The following is a 13,258-nucleotide window of genomic DNA, read 5'->3' as shown; positions in this document are numbered from 1 at the left end:
TCTCTATAAATGATAGCTCTTCTTAAAAAAATGCTTATTACTGATTCTGGAAGAACTTCTCAACCTTTGTTAGAGATTGGTTTTATGTTGCTATATATATATATATATAGTTGGTGATAATGCGTTCTTCAAATCAGCTGATGTTATTTAATTTCTCCTGTCTTGTGACTTCTGTCAATACTTGTATTTGTAAATGCTTGTTTATTAAAGTTTGTTTCTCCTTTCTTACTTCGACATTTGTTGATAACTTGTATTTGTAAATGCTTGTTTATTACAGTTAGTTTCTCCTTCCTTACTTCGACATCTTTTGAGAACTTGTAGTTGTAAATGCTTGTTTATTTAACTTTGTTTCTCTTTTAAACTCTATTTTGGTTTATTACCATTGAATTTGTAAATGCTTATTTGTTAACAGTTCTTTTCTCCTTTAAACTTGGCCTTCGTTTTTTTTTTTACTTTAATATCTTAAACAGGAACCTTGTAAACATAAGGTTAATTCATACATTAACTCTGTAGCCTTGCCGACTCCCACAGGAACGGTCTACTATCAAACTCTTCGAATAAACTTTGACAATATTTATCTGTTTTCTGTAATATAATCTTCAAATGTAATTTTACCTCACAGGAGTTTCTGTTCTGAAGCGCGCTCTCTCTCCACACAGCTGATTCCTGTCAGACCTCAGTTGAAGTGCAAGGCTTCCAGCTGGAGAGCTCGTAACCTAGCAACCAACCGATTGCAAGACTAGAACTGTAACTAACCTTCAGGACTCACAGCGGCCATTTTGGATCTTCTCTTCTTGATTCTTCCTTTGAAATAAGCGCAAGATTACTCTGCAAACCTTCTTCCAGTTTGGGCTTTGCAATTTAACTGCCACTGGATTGATCATCTTGTCAACTTTGAATGGGCCTATAAATCGTGGCTGAAATTTGCGATTTCCTTTGAGACGTAAATGACGAGTGGATAACCAAACTTTGTCTCCTTTCGAATAAATGGGGCTCTCTCTTCTTTTTCTATCAGCCTGAGTCTTATATGAGTCTTTTGCTTGAATTATGTTTTTTCTAGCCCTAACTAACGTGGTCTGCAAATCCCTCACCATCTCTTCTACTGCAGGCACTGAATCATCTTCTTTACCCAACATTACATTAGGATGTCTACCATGGTTCAGATAAAAGGGGGTGAACCCAGTGGTGGAATGAACAGCATTATTGTAAGCAAATTCAGCTGCCCACATCAACTCGGGCCATTCCGTCTCTTTATCGAATAAATTGAGTCTTAAATTCTGTTCTAACTCTTGATTCACCCTCTCTGTTTGCCCATCGGTTTCAGGATGGTAACTGGTAGAGTAACGAGAATCAATTCCTAATCTTTTACTAAAGGCCTTCCAAAAGCGAGAAACAAATTGGGACCCCCTGTCTGAAACTAGAATTTTTGGGATACCATGGGTGCGTACTATGTGTTGTGTAAACAACTGTGCAACCTGTGGGGCTCGAGGGATTTCTTTCAAAGGAATGAAATGCGCCATTTTAGTGAAAGTGTCTACAAAAACTAGGATAGTGTTAAAACCTTGGCTACTAGGGAGGTCCACTATAAGATCCATAGTAACAGTATGCCAGGCATGGGGTGCAGTGGGCAAAGGTCTTAACAGACCTTGTGAAGCTGTTCTATTTGATTTCCCTCTTTGACATTTGTCACAAGTTGACACATAGGCCCTCATTCCAACCCTGGCGGTCTATGACCGCCAGGGCGGAGGGCAACGGAAGCACCGCCAACAGGCTGGCGGTGCTTCCAGGGCTATTCTGACAGCGGCGATAAAGCCGCGGTCAGAAAAGGGGATCCGGCGGTTTCCCGCCGGATTACCCCTGGCCCAGAGAATCCTCCATGGCGGCGCTGGGATTCCGACCCCCTTCCCACCAGCCTGTTTCTGGCGGTTTACACCGCCAGAACCAGGATGGCGGGAACGGGTGTCATGGGGGCCCCTGCACTGCCCATGCCACTGGCATGGGCAGTGCAGGGGCCCCCTAACAGGGCCCCATTAAGATTTTCACTGTCTGCTTTGCAGACAGTGAATATCGCGACGGGTGCAACTTCACCGGCTCCATTCGGAGCCCGCTGGGCCGGCGGGCCCACTTTTGGCGGTCGCCCGCCGGCCCAGCGGGAAAGTCGAAATGACCCCTGCGGTCTTTCGACGGGGGAACTTTGGCGGGCGGCCTCCGCCGCCCGCCAAAGTTGGAATGACCCCCATATTGTCTTATCTGAGTTTTCATTTTTGGCCACCAAAATTCTCGTTATATTAGATTTTGAGTCTTTTGAATTCCTTTGTGTCCAGCCAATTGATCGTCATGATAAGCCTGAAATTTTTTTTCTTGCAGCTCCACAGTCGGAACATACAGTGCACCTTTAAAGTATGGCAAACCTTTATTGATTTCTCTTCCTTGGCCTTCTTTGGACCACTTTAGCATTCCTTCGAATGTTAAGTTTTCTTGAATTTCTTTGGTTAAATTGTCATACAATATGGCAGATATGAACTTCTCTTGTGGAATAATCAATTCTTTTTCTGGAGGCTCTTTAACTGCACCGGTATCAATTCGAGATAGAGCATCTGCCTTCCCATTTACTTTTCCTGGTCTGAAAGTGATAACAAAATCAAAGTCTGCAAAATATAGGGGCCAACGCAGTTGTCTAGCTGTTAGAGTTCGAGCTGATTTTAAAAACTGTAAATTTTGGTGGTCCGTGTAAACGGTCACTTTATGCTTAGCTCCCAAAATGTAATGCCTCCACTCACGAAAAGTTTCTTTGACTGCCAATAGCTCCTTATCCGCAATTGAATAATTTATCTCTGGTGGTGTTAATTTTCTAGAGAAATAGGCCACTGGATGTAATTGACCTGTATCTTTATGACGCTGGGAAAGGATACCTCCTATGGCAACATCTGAAGCCTCTGCCTCCACATAATATGGCTCATCTGGATTGGGGTGGAGCAAGATTGGAGCTGAGACGAAGGAATTCTTCAAAAAATTAAAAGCATTTTCAGCTTCTTTTGTCCACTCAAACTTCACTCCTTTCTTCAACAATCGAGTAATGGGTGTAACTGTTTGAGAAAAATTGGATATAAATCTTCGATAAAAATTAGCGAACCCCAAGAAACTCTGGATCTCTTTGACATTGCAAGGAGAAGGCAAATGTTGCACTGTCTTTATCTTGGCAGGATCCATACTAACTCCTTCTGGTGACAAAATGAATCCTAAGAACTCAACTCGTTCCACATGAAATGCACACTTCTCCAATTTGACATAGAGATGGTTTTCTTGCAACCTTGTGAGGATGGATCGAACATGGGAAATGTGCTCCTGTAGATTGTCGGAAAAGATTAAAATGTCATCTATATAAACCACGGCAATCCGGTCGAGGAATTCTCGTAATATATCATTTACGAAATACTGGAAGGCAGCGGGAGCATTGCATAACCCATAAGGCATCACTTGATATTCAAATAATCCGTATCGAGTCCGAAAAGCGGTTTTCCATTCATCCCCTGAAGCCACTCGAATCAAATGATATGCTCCTCGCAGGTCCAATTTGGTGTAGATTCTAGCATTCTTTACTTGATGTAATAAAACTGACACAAAAGGCAGTGGGTATCGATTCTTGATGGTAACCTGATTGAGGGCTCGATAATCAATGCAAGTTCGAAGACTCCCATCCTTCTTTGGTATGAAAAATAGTGGGGATGACACTGGAGATTCAGAAGGACGAATAAAACCATTAGCAAGATATTGATCCAAATACTCCTTTAAATGTTGATTCTCTGCTTCGGTCAATGCGTATATTCTGCTACATGACAATATCGCACCTGGCTCCAGTTCAATTTTGCAGTCGTAGGGTCGATGTGGTGGCAATTTCTCAGCCTCCTTTTCATCTAAAACGGTGACTAAATCCTCATATTCTTTTGGGATTTTGTGCTGTCTTTAGTGCACAGATCACTGAAGAGTGTGATGATAAACAGGCCACTTGGAACTTGGTGGACACTTCCACTCCATCATGAAAGCAATTCTCTTTGCAGTAAGAGGAATTCATCTTGATCGTTCTTTTGCTCCAATCAATTTGTGGATTATGTTCTGTAAGCCAGGGCAGACCCAAAATGAGTTGAAATTGTGGAGCATCTATCAAATTAAAGATTATCTGCTCCTGATGTCCACCAAAACCTTGCATCTGAATTGGTTCGGTCTCATGGGAAATGGGTCCTGAAGAAAGATTGGTTCCATCCACAGCTCTTACTACTTCCAAAGTAGATTTCTTGATAAATCGAATACCCATTTTACGAGCGTATTTGATATCACAGAAGTTGCCCGTAGTTCCAGAGTCTATCATAACTGAGATCCCTTGAATTTCCTTCTCAAGGGTCTTAACTGATACTGTTTGTACCAAATGTGGCGCTGCGGTTTGTAAGGTATTCGACTGTAACGCCGCGCTCTGACGCAGCGTCTCTTTCTGTCCTCGCGGGTGGAACACGCTACCGATATTCGGAGCGCCGTTCTCCGCGTTTCTTGACTATGCTTTCTGGGAAGCATATATTTCGCTCCCGGTCGCGCTACACTTACTTGTAGCCTTTTTTCTTCTTTTATTGTTGGTGGTGGGTTTTTTGTTGGGCCTTTTGCCTCTCTCTATCCATGGTGTGTCCATCTTGTCTTCTTCGTGTTTTTGTCCCAGCATGCTATGTTTTTCTTTTATATAACTTTGTTTTTCCTATACTGGTCTATGGGCTTTTCCCAATCCAAGATGGTGTAACTTCCCTTTCCTGTGATGTCACTTCCCTTTTCTCAGTATATAAGTCAGTCAGTCGTGTTCCTCCTTGCGTTGCAAACACTTCCTTCTGGTTGTGCTGTTCGCTCCTGCTCTTTGTTCCTGCTTTTTTGCCTTGGGAGATTTTTGCCTGTTCTTTGTTCCTGCTTTTGCCTTGGGAGATTTTTGCCTGTTCTTTGTTCCTGCCTTTGCCTTGGATATTTTTGCCTGTTCCTTTTTTCCTGCCTTGTACCCTGGATATTGCCTATTTTTGTTTCCTGTTGTCAAGTCCTGTTTTTTTCTTGTTTTCCTTCAGGAGTTCCTGTTAGAGGTTTTTTCCCCAGTGTTGGGGTTTTTTCCCTCTGGGACTCCTTCTGGAGGATACAGTCTGCTTTGGCGTAGCCTGTCAAGCGGCACCGTGGCTACTAGAAGGGGTCGCCCTTATCTGGGAACATCCAGGACCTGTAGAAGACTTGGTGTATTCGCCAATCCGAAATCCAGAGGTGAGAAGTCCAGCGCAGTACGTGACATCGCCACTCGTTGATCTAAAGGAGTTGTCTTGGGTTCAGCTTTCATCAGGGCAACTCCCTCTACTGATGAAGCTGGCCTTTTCCCGACTGAAGAGCTTTGGGTTTCTTGGTACAGTTTTTAACAAAATGCCCAGATGCACTGCAATATAAACATAGTTGATTCACTCTTCTTTTCTCTTTTTTTTCCTTAGATAAAGGACCACGGATGGAACCAATTTGCGTTGGTTCTTCTATCGTTATCCCTTCTCCGGCTCTCGTATGATCATTTCTTACACAATCAATTCTCAGGGGAAATGGTCGATACTCTCTTCTCTTTTTCTGCTCTTCGTTCAGTTAACCGGTGGTCAATCTGTAACACAAGAACAATTAACTCAGAAATTTCAGTGGGTCTATTTGGAACTTGTGCTAAGGCATCTTTCAATTCATCTCTCAGTCCACGATAAAATATGGTGGCTTTTTTGACTCCGGACAGGCAGTCTCTACAATGAGTTTATTGAAATGAGACAGATAAGCTACTAGATCTTTATTACCTTGCCTGATTTCCAGTAGTTCATTGTCAGTGGCTTGAGCTGCAGTTCGCCGATCAAATATTCTTAAGAACTCTTCCTTGAAATTTTGGAAATTATATAAAACAGGATCATTTCTGGAAATTATTGGCATGGACCATGCGGCCGCATCTCCTGTCAGATAAGACAATATAAATGCCACTTTGGACTGGTCTTCGGAAAAAATGACTGGTCTACATAAAAAATGCAATGAGCATTGGGTCAGAAAAATCTGCGCCTTATTTGGATCCCCACCGAAGCGCTCGGGTTGAGCCAAAGGAATAATAGGGGAAACTGCATGAATTACTTGAGTGAATATACCTGCAGACTGTGAAGGGCTAGGGATTTGTGAAAACACAGATTCATTTGATTTAGCGGTGTTCCCTAACTCATTTATTCGCTGTTTTATTTGGACTGTTTCTTCTATGGTGTTATTTAATTGTTTCTGTAACCCTTCCAAAACGGTGGCTAATGCTTTAATATCAATTCCCTCTGCCATTCTGCTCAGGAGGAAATCTGTTTTTTCCCTAAAATTAGGGTGATGGCACTTCAATCTGTCAGGATACTTCAATTCGATTTCCTCAGAAGCAAAAGATAACTCCTCAGTCCCGACCCGAGCTACTCACAACGAATATTAATCCTTCGTGCTGAGTACCCCAGAGGGGGAAAGGGGAATGGGATGGTAGAGAGACTGCCACAGAGATGATGGACACCAGTACTCAGTCTGCCTCTTCACATCTAAGTTTGGATACAGCACCTGCAAGAGTCACAGTCGCAATTACTAGGGACATACAACATCAGTTTTTCACTTTCTACTCTCAACACTTAATTCTCTTTAATTCTATTATTTCTTCACTCACCCTGAGTTCTCTGTAGCCTTGCTTCTCTCTATAAATGATAGCTCTTCTTAAAAAAATGCTTATTACTGATTCTGGAAGAACTTCTCAACCTTTGTTAGAGATTGGTTTTATGTTGCTATATATATATATATATATATATAGTTGGTGATAATGCGTTCTTCAAATCAGCTGATGTTATTTAATTTCTCCTGTCTTATTGTGACTTCTGTCAATACTTGTATTTGTAAATGCTTGTTTATTAAAGTTTGTTTGTCCTTTCTTACTTCGACATTTGTTGATAACTTGTATTTGTAAATGCTTGTTTATTACAGTTAGTTTCTCCTTCCTTACTTCGACATCTGTTGATAACTTGTAGTTGTAAATGCTTGTTTATTTAAGTTTGTTTCTCTTTTAAACTCTATTTTGGTTTATTACCATTGAATTTGTAAATGCTTATTTGTTAACAGTTCTTTTCTCCTTTAAACTTGGCCTTCGTTTATCACCTTGACATTTGTAAATACTTGCTCTTTCAAAGTTCGTTTTTTCTTTGGCTTTAATATCTTAAAAAAGAACCTTGTAAACATAAGGTTAATTCATACATTAACTCTGTAGCCTTGCCGACTCCCACGGGAACAGTCTACTATCAAACTCTTCGAATAAACCTTGACAATATTTATCTGTTTTCTGTAATATAATCTTCAAATGTAATTTTACCTCACAGGAGTTTCTGTTTTGAAGCGCGCTCTCTCTCCACACAGCTGATTCCTGTCAGACCTCAGTTGAAGTGCAAGGCTTCCAGCTGGAGAGCTCGTAACCTAGCAACCAACCGATTGCAAGACTAGAACTGTAACTAACCTTCAGGACTCACAGCGGCCATCTTGGATCTTCTCTTCTTGATTCTTCCATTTAAATAAGCGCACGATTACTCTGCAAACCTTCTTCCAGTTTGGGCTTTGCTGTCTCCACTGAGGATATCTCTTTGCTTTTTTCATGCACTTCTTTGATTTGACTTGGCAAGTTTGTGTGGTCATGACAAGCATACAGCTAAGGAAGATGTGCAGTGGAGAGTGAAATATGGGCAATATGTGGTACCCGTCAAACTGCAATTGCTGTTACTACATTCGGCGCATGTGTAGTTCACACATCCCAAGAACACCGCATCTGAAGATGCTCTACTGGCAGTTGGTTGGTAGGAATCAAGGAAAAATAATTGTTATGCACATATTGACAGATGCCTAAATTGCCTTAGACACAACAAATAGTTTAGACTGAAGAGAGGTGAACTTCAGAGTAAACCCTCTCCCTCAGAGATATTCTTGTAAATTTGCCATTCCCGTAGGGTCACCCTGCACTTCTTGCTTTTTTGCTGAGTCCTGTTTCTGTTGCCCATAGAACTTTGCTTAGCACCCTTTAGTCCTGCTAACCAGTAGTAAAATACTTGGACTCCCCCGTTTCACATGTTGAAACTGGTATACACGTGATTGGTTTATTTAATTTGCCGGTAAGTGCCTAATATAAAGCACCAAGTGTACACACGGCTTGTAAATTAACTGTTACTAATGAATTGCAGCACTCATGCCATTCACTGCAGTAGCACTGTAAAGCATGTCTCCAGATCTACTATTGTAGCATGGCAATTGTAAACTGCCAATTTGACAACTCAAAATAATCCCTTTTTGAGAGGTCAAAATGTACTTTTAAAAAATAATAAGTCACAAATAAGCAGGCCTTACTGCCCATATGGGAGGGTGCATTACATGTAAAAGTAGGACATGTAAACGTTTATTGTTTTAAATGTCCTTACAGAGAAAATGGCCAAAAAGCTATTTCCACTCTAGTAAGGTTGGGTGTGCCATTAAAAAGCACTGAGTTACATTAACACATGTAATAATGCTGATTTCGGTTTGAAAGCTGATAGAAAAAAAATCCAACTTAATGGTAAAATCACACTTTCTATAACTATTAAGTAAAAAAGTACTTTAAGAACATTTTTAAAAGATATCTTCTCCCTGCCCGAGTCCCTGCATCTGCATTTTGCTTTCCCGCTTCTCCTAGCCAGTAATTGTCATTTGAATAGGTGTGGATGAGGTATGAGCTTGCTCTCAGGACAGGGGAAAAAGACTTTGGGTGTGGGGGAAGTGCCTTTGACCGAATGGCATGTGTACTGGGCCTAAGAACATGAGTACCTTCACAGAGGTTTCTAACATCCAGGCCTGCACCCTTCTCTTATCCCGCACTGTCGGCCTATTCTTGACATCACAGTTCAATATTCAGTTGGAGTGTCAGAACCTGTTTGATAGGTCTTCTAGGGTTTTACACCTCACACTTGGGGTACACTTCAAAAGATAAGAGCATGATCCCAAAGTAATTCTTGTGTAGTCACTATCTGTTCTTAGAAAAGCTCAGCTTTTTTCTAGATGACATCAGTCTCTAAGTTTGTTCTGGGTACTCAACCTGCTTCTAACTGGTTTTAGTGTTAGATTTGGAAGAACAACACTGACATGCGCTCTAACATGATCGGCCTTAAATCTTACGCATGCCGCAGTCAAGTCCAACAAGATGACTGCAGTTGGTGATTAATGTTTTTTTGAGCTATTTTGAGTAGAGAATGTTACCAATTCATAACTCTGGTTCTACTTATTAGATTTTTGTAATTTTGGTGTCATTTTATTAAAATCGGCTCTATTTTTCTCAATCGATTTGTGATATTTCTTATGCTGTTTTTGACTTTATTACTGTTTTGATACTGTATGAATTCTTTATACATTGCCTCTAGGGTAAGCCTTTCTGCTCTGTGCCATAGCTACCTGGGGTTCATCTATTCAATAGCAGATGGCAGTTTATGTACTTTTTACATTTCCATGAGTTTTCACATACTACTTTGTATGGGTATAACACATCTAATAGTCCATTTTGTGCTACAGTATTTGGTATTCCTTTAGTTTTCAGGGGCAAACTCCTACTTATATACTATTTGAAATGACCGCATTTTGGGCACCTGAATAGAGCATTTTCAACCTAATGTCTCCATTCTGTGTGTTGTCCAAAGTATTTTTATGTGTGGATGTCTAATATAATGACAGATATACTGCTGTAGTATCTTGTATTTCTACATTTCAAGGATTACCTTTTAGTGACAATTCGAAGTGTCTTTTGTACAATAGCAGTTTACAGTATGTGTATGTCCTTTATTGTACATTTCCATGAGGTTTACATCCTATTTTTGAGGGTGATACCAAATATAATGACCCACGTAATGCTATAATATTTATATCTTCTCATTTTCAAGGGTTAATTCTAACTAATATACATTTTGAAATGAATGCATTTTGGGTTGGTCAAAGATAATGTTTCAGCATAATTTCATCCAGACTCAAATTTCTTTTTGCTTGGAGAAACCATATGTTACATAGCTATACATAGCTATAGTGTAATGTATCTATTAGGTTGTATTGCTGTATTTTAGTGATAAAGCAGTTAAAACTGCCTTTTATTCAGTAAGAAATTACAGTAAGGTTGTGCTCTTTTTAGGCATCTCCACTAGTTATCACATACTGTTTTTGATGGGATATCAAATATAATGGCCCTGGTCGTGCTATAATATCATTAACATTTACTGATATACGATTTGAACTGGACTAATTTTGGGATGGTCACTAGACCATTTTGCAGCCTAATATCACTATTCTGTACGTTATCCAAAGTCTTTTTGGTTGGCGGTGTCAAATATAGCAGCTGATATATAGCTATAGTATCTTGTATAACCTACTTTTCAAGGATCACATTTTATTGACACATCACTGTCTTTAGTTCAATAGCAGAATATAGTATGTTTTAGTACTTTAAAGAAAATACATTTTTCATGAGTTTTCCCATCCTGTGTTTGAGGCATACCAAATATAATGACCCTTGTAGTGATATAGTATTTGGCATCCCTAGGTTTTCAATCTTTAGCTCTTAATGTTATACCATTGGATATGGCCATATTATAGGTAAGTGAATAGGAACATTTCATGGCTGAGATAATGCTGCATGAACTAGTGTGCATGGGGCTGGGACCAATCAGGTAAAAGGCCCAGTCAATGTCCCAAAAATCCAAAAAGAGTCCCTATGTCTCCAAAATGTTAATTATGAAAATAAAGAATGGGTAAGTCAGAGTTTTTAAGTGTGATTGATCCAATTTTCTTAGAAAAATACTTTTCTTCTGGTTCATTCACACAAAATACATTAATGCAACTATACACAAAGCTGAAGTAAATGTATCCCTAAAACTATTTAACAAAGACCACAATAAACATAAGGAAATGTAATAATATACGAGCTTTAAGACATAGGGGGTCATTCTAAGTCTGGCGGGCGGCGGAGGCCGCCCGCCAGACTTCCCCCTCCAAAATACCGCTCCGCGGTCGAAAGACCGCTGAGGGTATTTTGGGATTTGCCCTGGGCTGGCGGGCGACCGCCAAAAGGCCGCCCGCCAGCCCAGGGTAAATCATCCTTCCCACGAGGACTCCGGCTCAGAATTGAGCCGGCGGAGTGGGAAGGTGCGACGGGTGCAGTGGCACCCGTCACGTATTTCAGTGTCTGCATAGCAGAAACTGAAATACAAAGTGGGGCCCTCTTACGGGGGCCCCTGCAGTGCCCATGCCATTGGCATGGGCACTGCAGGGGCCCCCAGGGGCCCCGCGGCACCCCCTACCGCCATCCTGTTCCTGGCGGGAGACCCGCCAGGAACAGGATGGCGGTATGGGGTGTCAGAATCCCCATGGCGGCGGAGCGCGCTCCGCCGCCATGGAGGATTCACAAGGGCAGCGTAAAACCGGCGGGAGACCGCCGGTTTTCCGCATCTGACCGCGGCCGAACCACCGCGGTCAGAATGCCCTGCGGGGCACCGCCGGCCTGTCGGCGGTGCTCCCGCCGACCCTGGCCCCGGCGGTCTCTGACCGCCGGGGTCAGAATGACCCCCATAATATTTTATTTCACCAAAGAGTGTTCTGTGCCCACAAGTGGAGATAAGAGTGATTAATACTGACAATACAGAAAAGAAAACAAATCCTCATACTATACATAAACCAAATCTCTTTTATTCAGTGACCCTGCTAATTACTGGGAATTATAATATCCTTGAATCAAGCCCAGTAAGGTTTGTAAAAATAAAAAATAAAAATTGAAGTCCAAGCAGATGTACTAAGAATGTGTGGTCCTTTAATGCCTATACAATTCTGAAGCCCCTGATCAGAGAATAGGTTTCTTAAATTGGAATGGTCCTCCTGTGTATGCTTGCTGATGTAGTGCATTTTGACCTAGAGGAACATTTACAGAGTGTACATCAGAACTGATGGTCCCATGTATTGAAGACAAATAGGAAAAGATATGGAGACATGTAGATTCGTACACAACTAACCAAGGTGAAATGTCTATGAAACACCCTAAAATGGGTGGTCACACCTGTCACACAGTTCTTGCCAATACAGGGCTAGGGTAAAAGATATAACAAACATGGGAGTGGGAGCTTACAGGGATGTTTCTGTAGGTGTAATATGGAATAATGCTAAGCATAGCGTTCACTTACATGCTTCTAAGATGTTATTCTATGAAAGAGAAGGAAAAAGACTATTGTTTTGGGTGTTCAATTTATTTTATATATAAGGACAAGGTGGAAGAAAAACCATCCTTGATTTGTTAGTGGTGCACATTTAAAAAGAGCTATTAGTTGCTCTATGACAGTGGTACTTCACCTTTTGACTCTAGAGGACACTTACTTAATCATTACTGGAATCCAGTAACTCCCACTGAATAATTATTGGAATCTGGGGACCCCGACCTAAGTAATTTTGATGATGTGAACTGCAAAGCAATGCATATAAATATGAAACCTGTCATCCATCAAACAAATACATGTATGATGAAATATTGTATTTAACTCACATGCAAACATAAAGTAACCACAATATGAGTTTTAATGTTAAGAGTGAAGCTTTTCTAAATTCAATTGAGGTCACCCATCATCCATATTATATTCTGTTTGATGCACTTGCACTGCTTCCGCAAGTTAATTTACTAATTTAGTTTTTAGTTTCCTATTTCAAATTCCTTCACATTTACAGAATCTTTTTAAATGTTATATGTTATATTTTGCTTCTTTTTTTTATATACAGTTGAATAAGTTGTTAATATTATTTAATTTTCTAGCCAGTCTACAGACCGCCTCTTAGTCATTGCAGACCTCCAGATCTCCCCAGACCACGGTTTAAGAACCGCTTTTCTATGGAAGTATGTGTTTCTAGGAAGGCTGGTAGATCTTGTAGGAGATAAATCAAAATGTTTAGAGCCTGTTGTCACTAAACAAGGGCAAAACCTATATGTGCATGTCTATTAATGAAACAAATGATGACTCCTCATGGACGCAGTAAATCATTCTGATGAAGTAGTACACCATCTTTCTTGTGTGAAATTGCTTTATCTAGTTCAAAGTGCAGTGCACCAGGATGCTGCAGCTCCTACAGAGTCTATCTGCAATAGGATCATGGGCCGACGTTCTGCGCAAAGTAATGCAGCATCTTAGTGCAT

Source organism: Pleurodeles waltl, chromosome 12, assembly GCF_031143425.1.
Source record: "Pleurodeles waltl isolate 20211129_DDA chromosome 12, aPleWal1.hap1.20221129, whole genome shotgun sequence".
Lineage (NCBI taxonomy): Eukaryota > Metazoa > Chordata > Amphibia > Caudata > Salamandridae > Pleurodeles > Pleurodeles waltl.
This window is presented reverse-complemented; position numbering follows the sequence as displayed.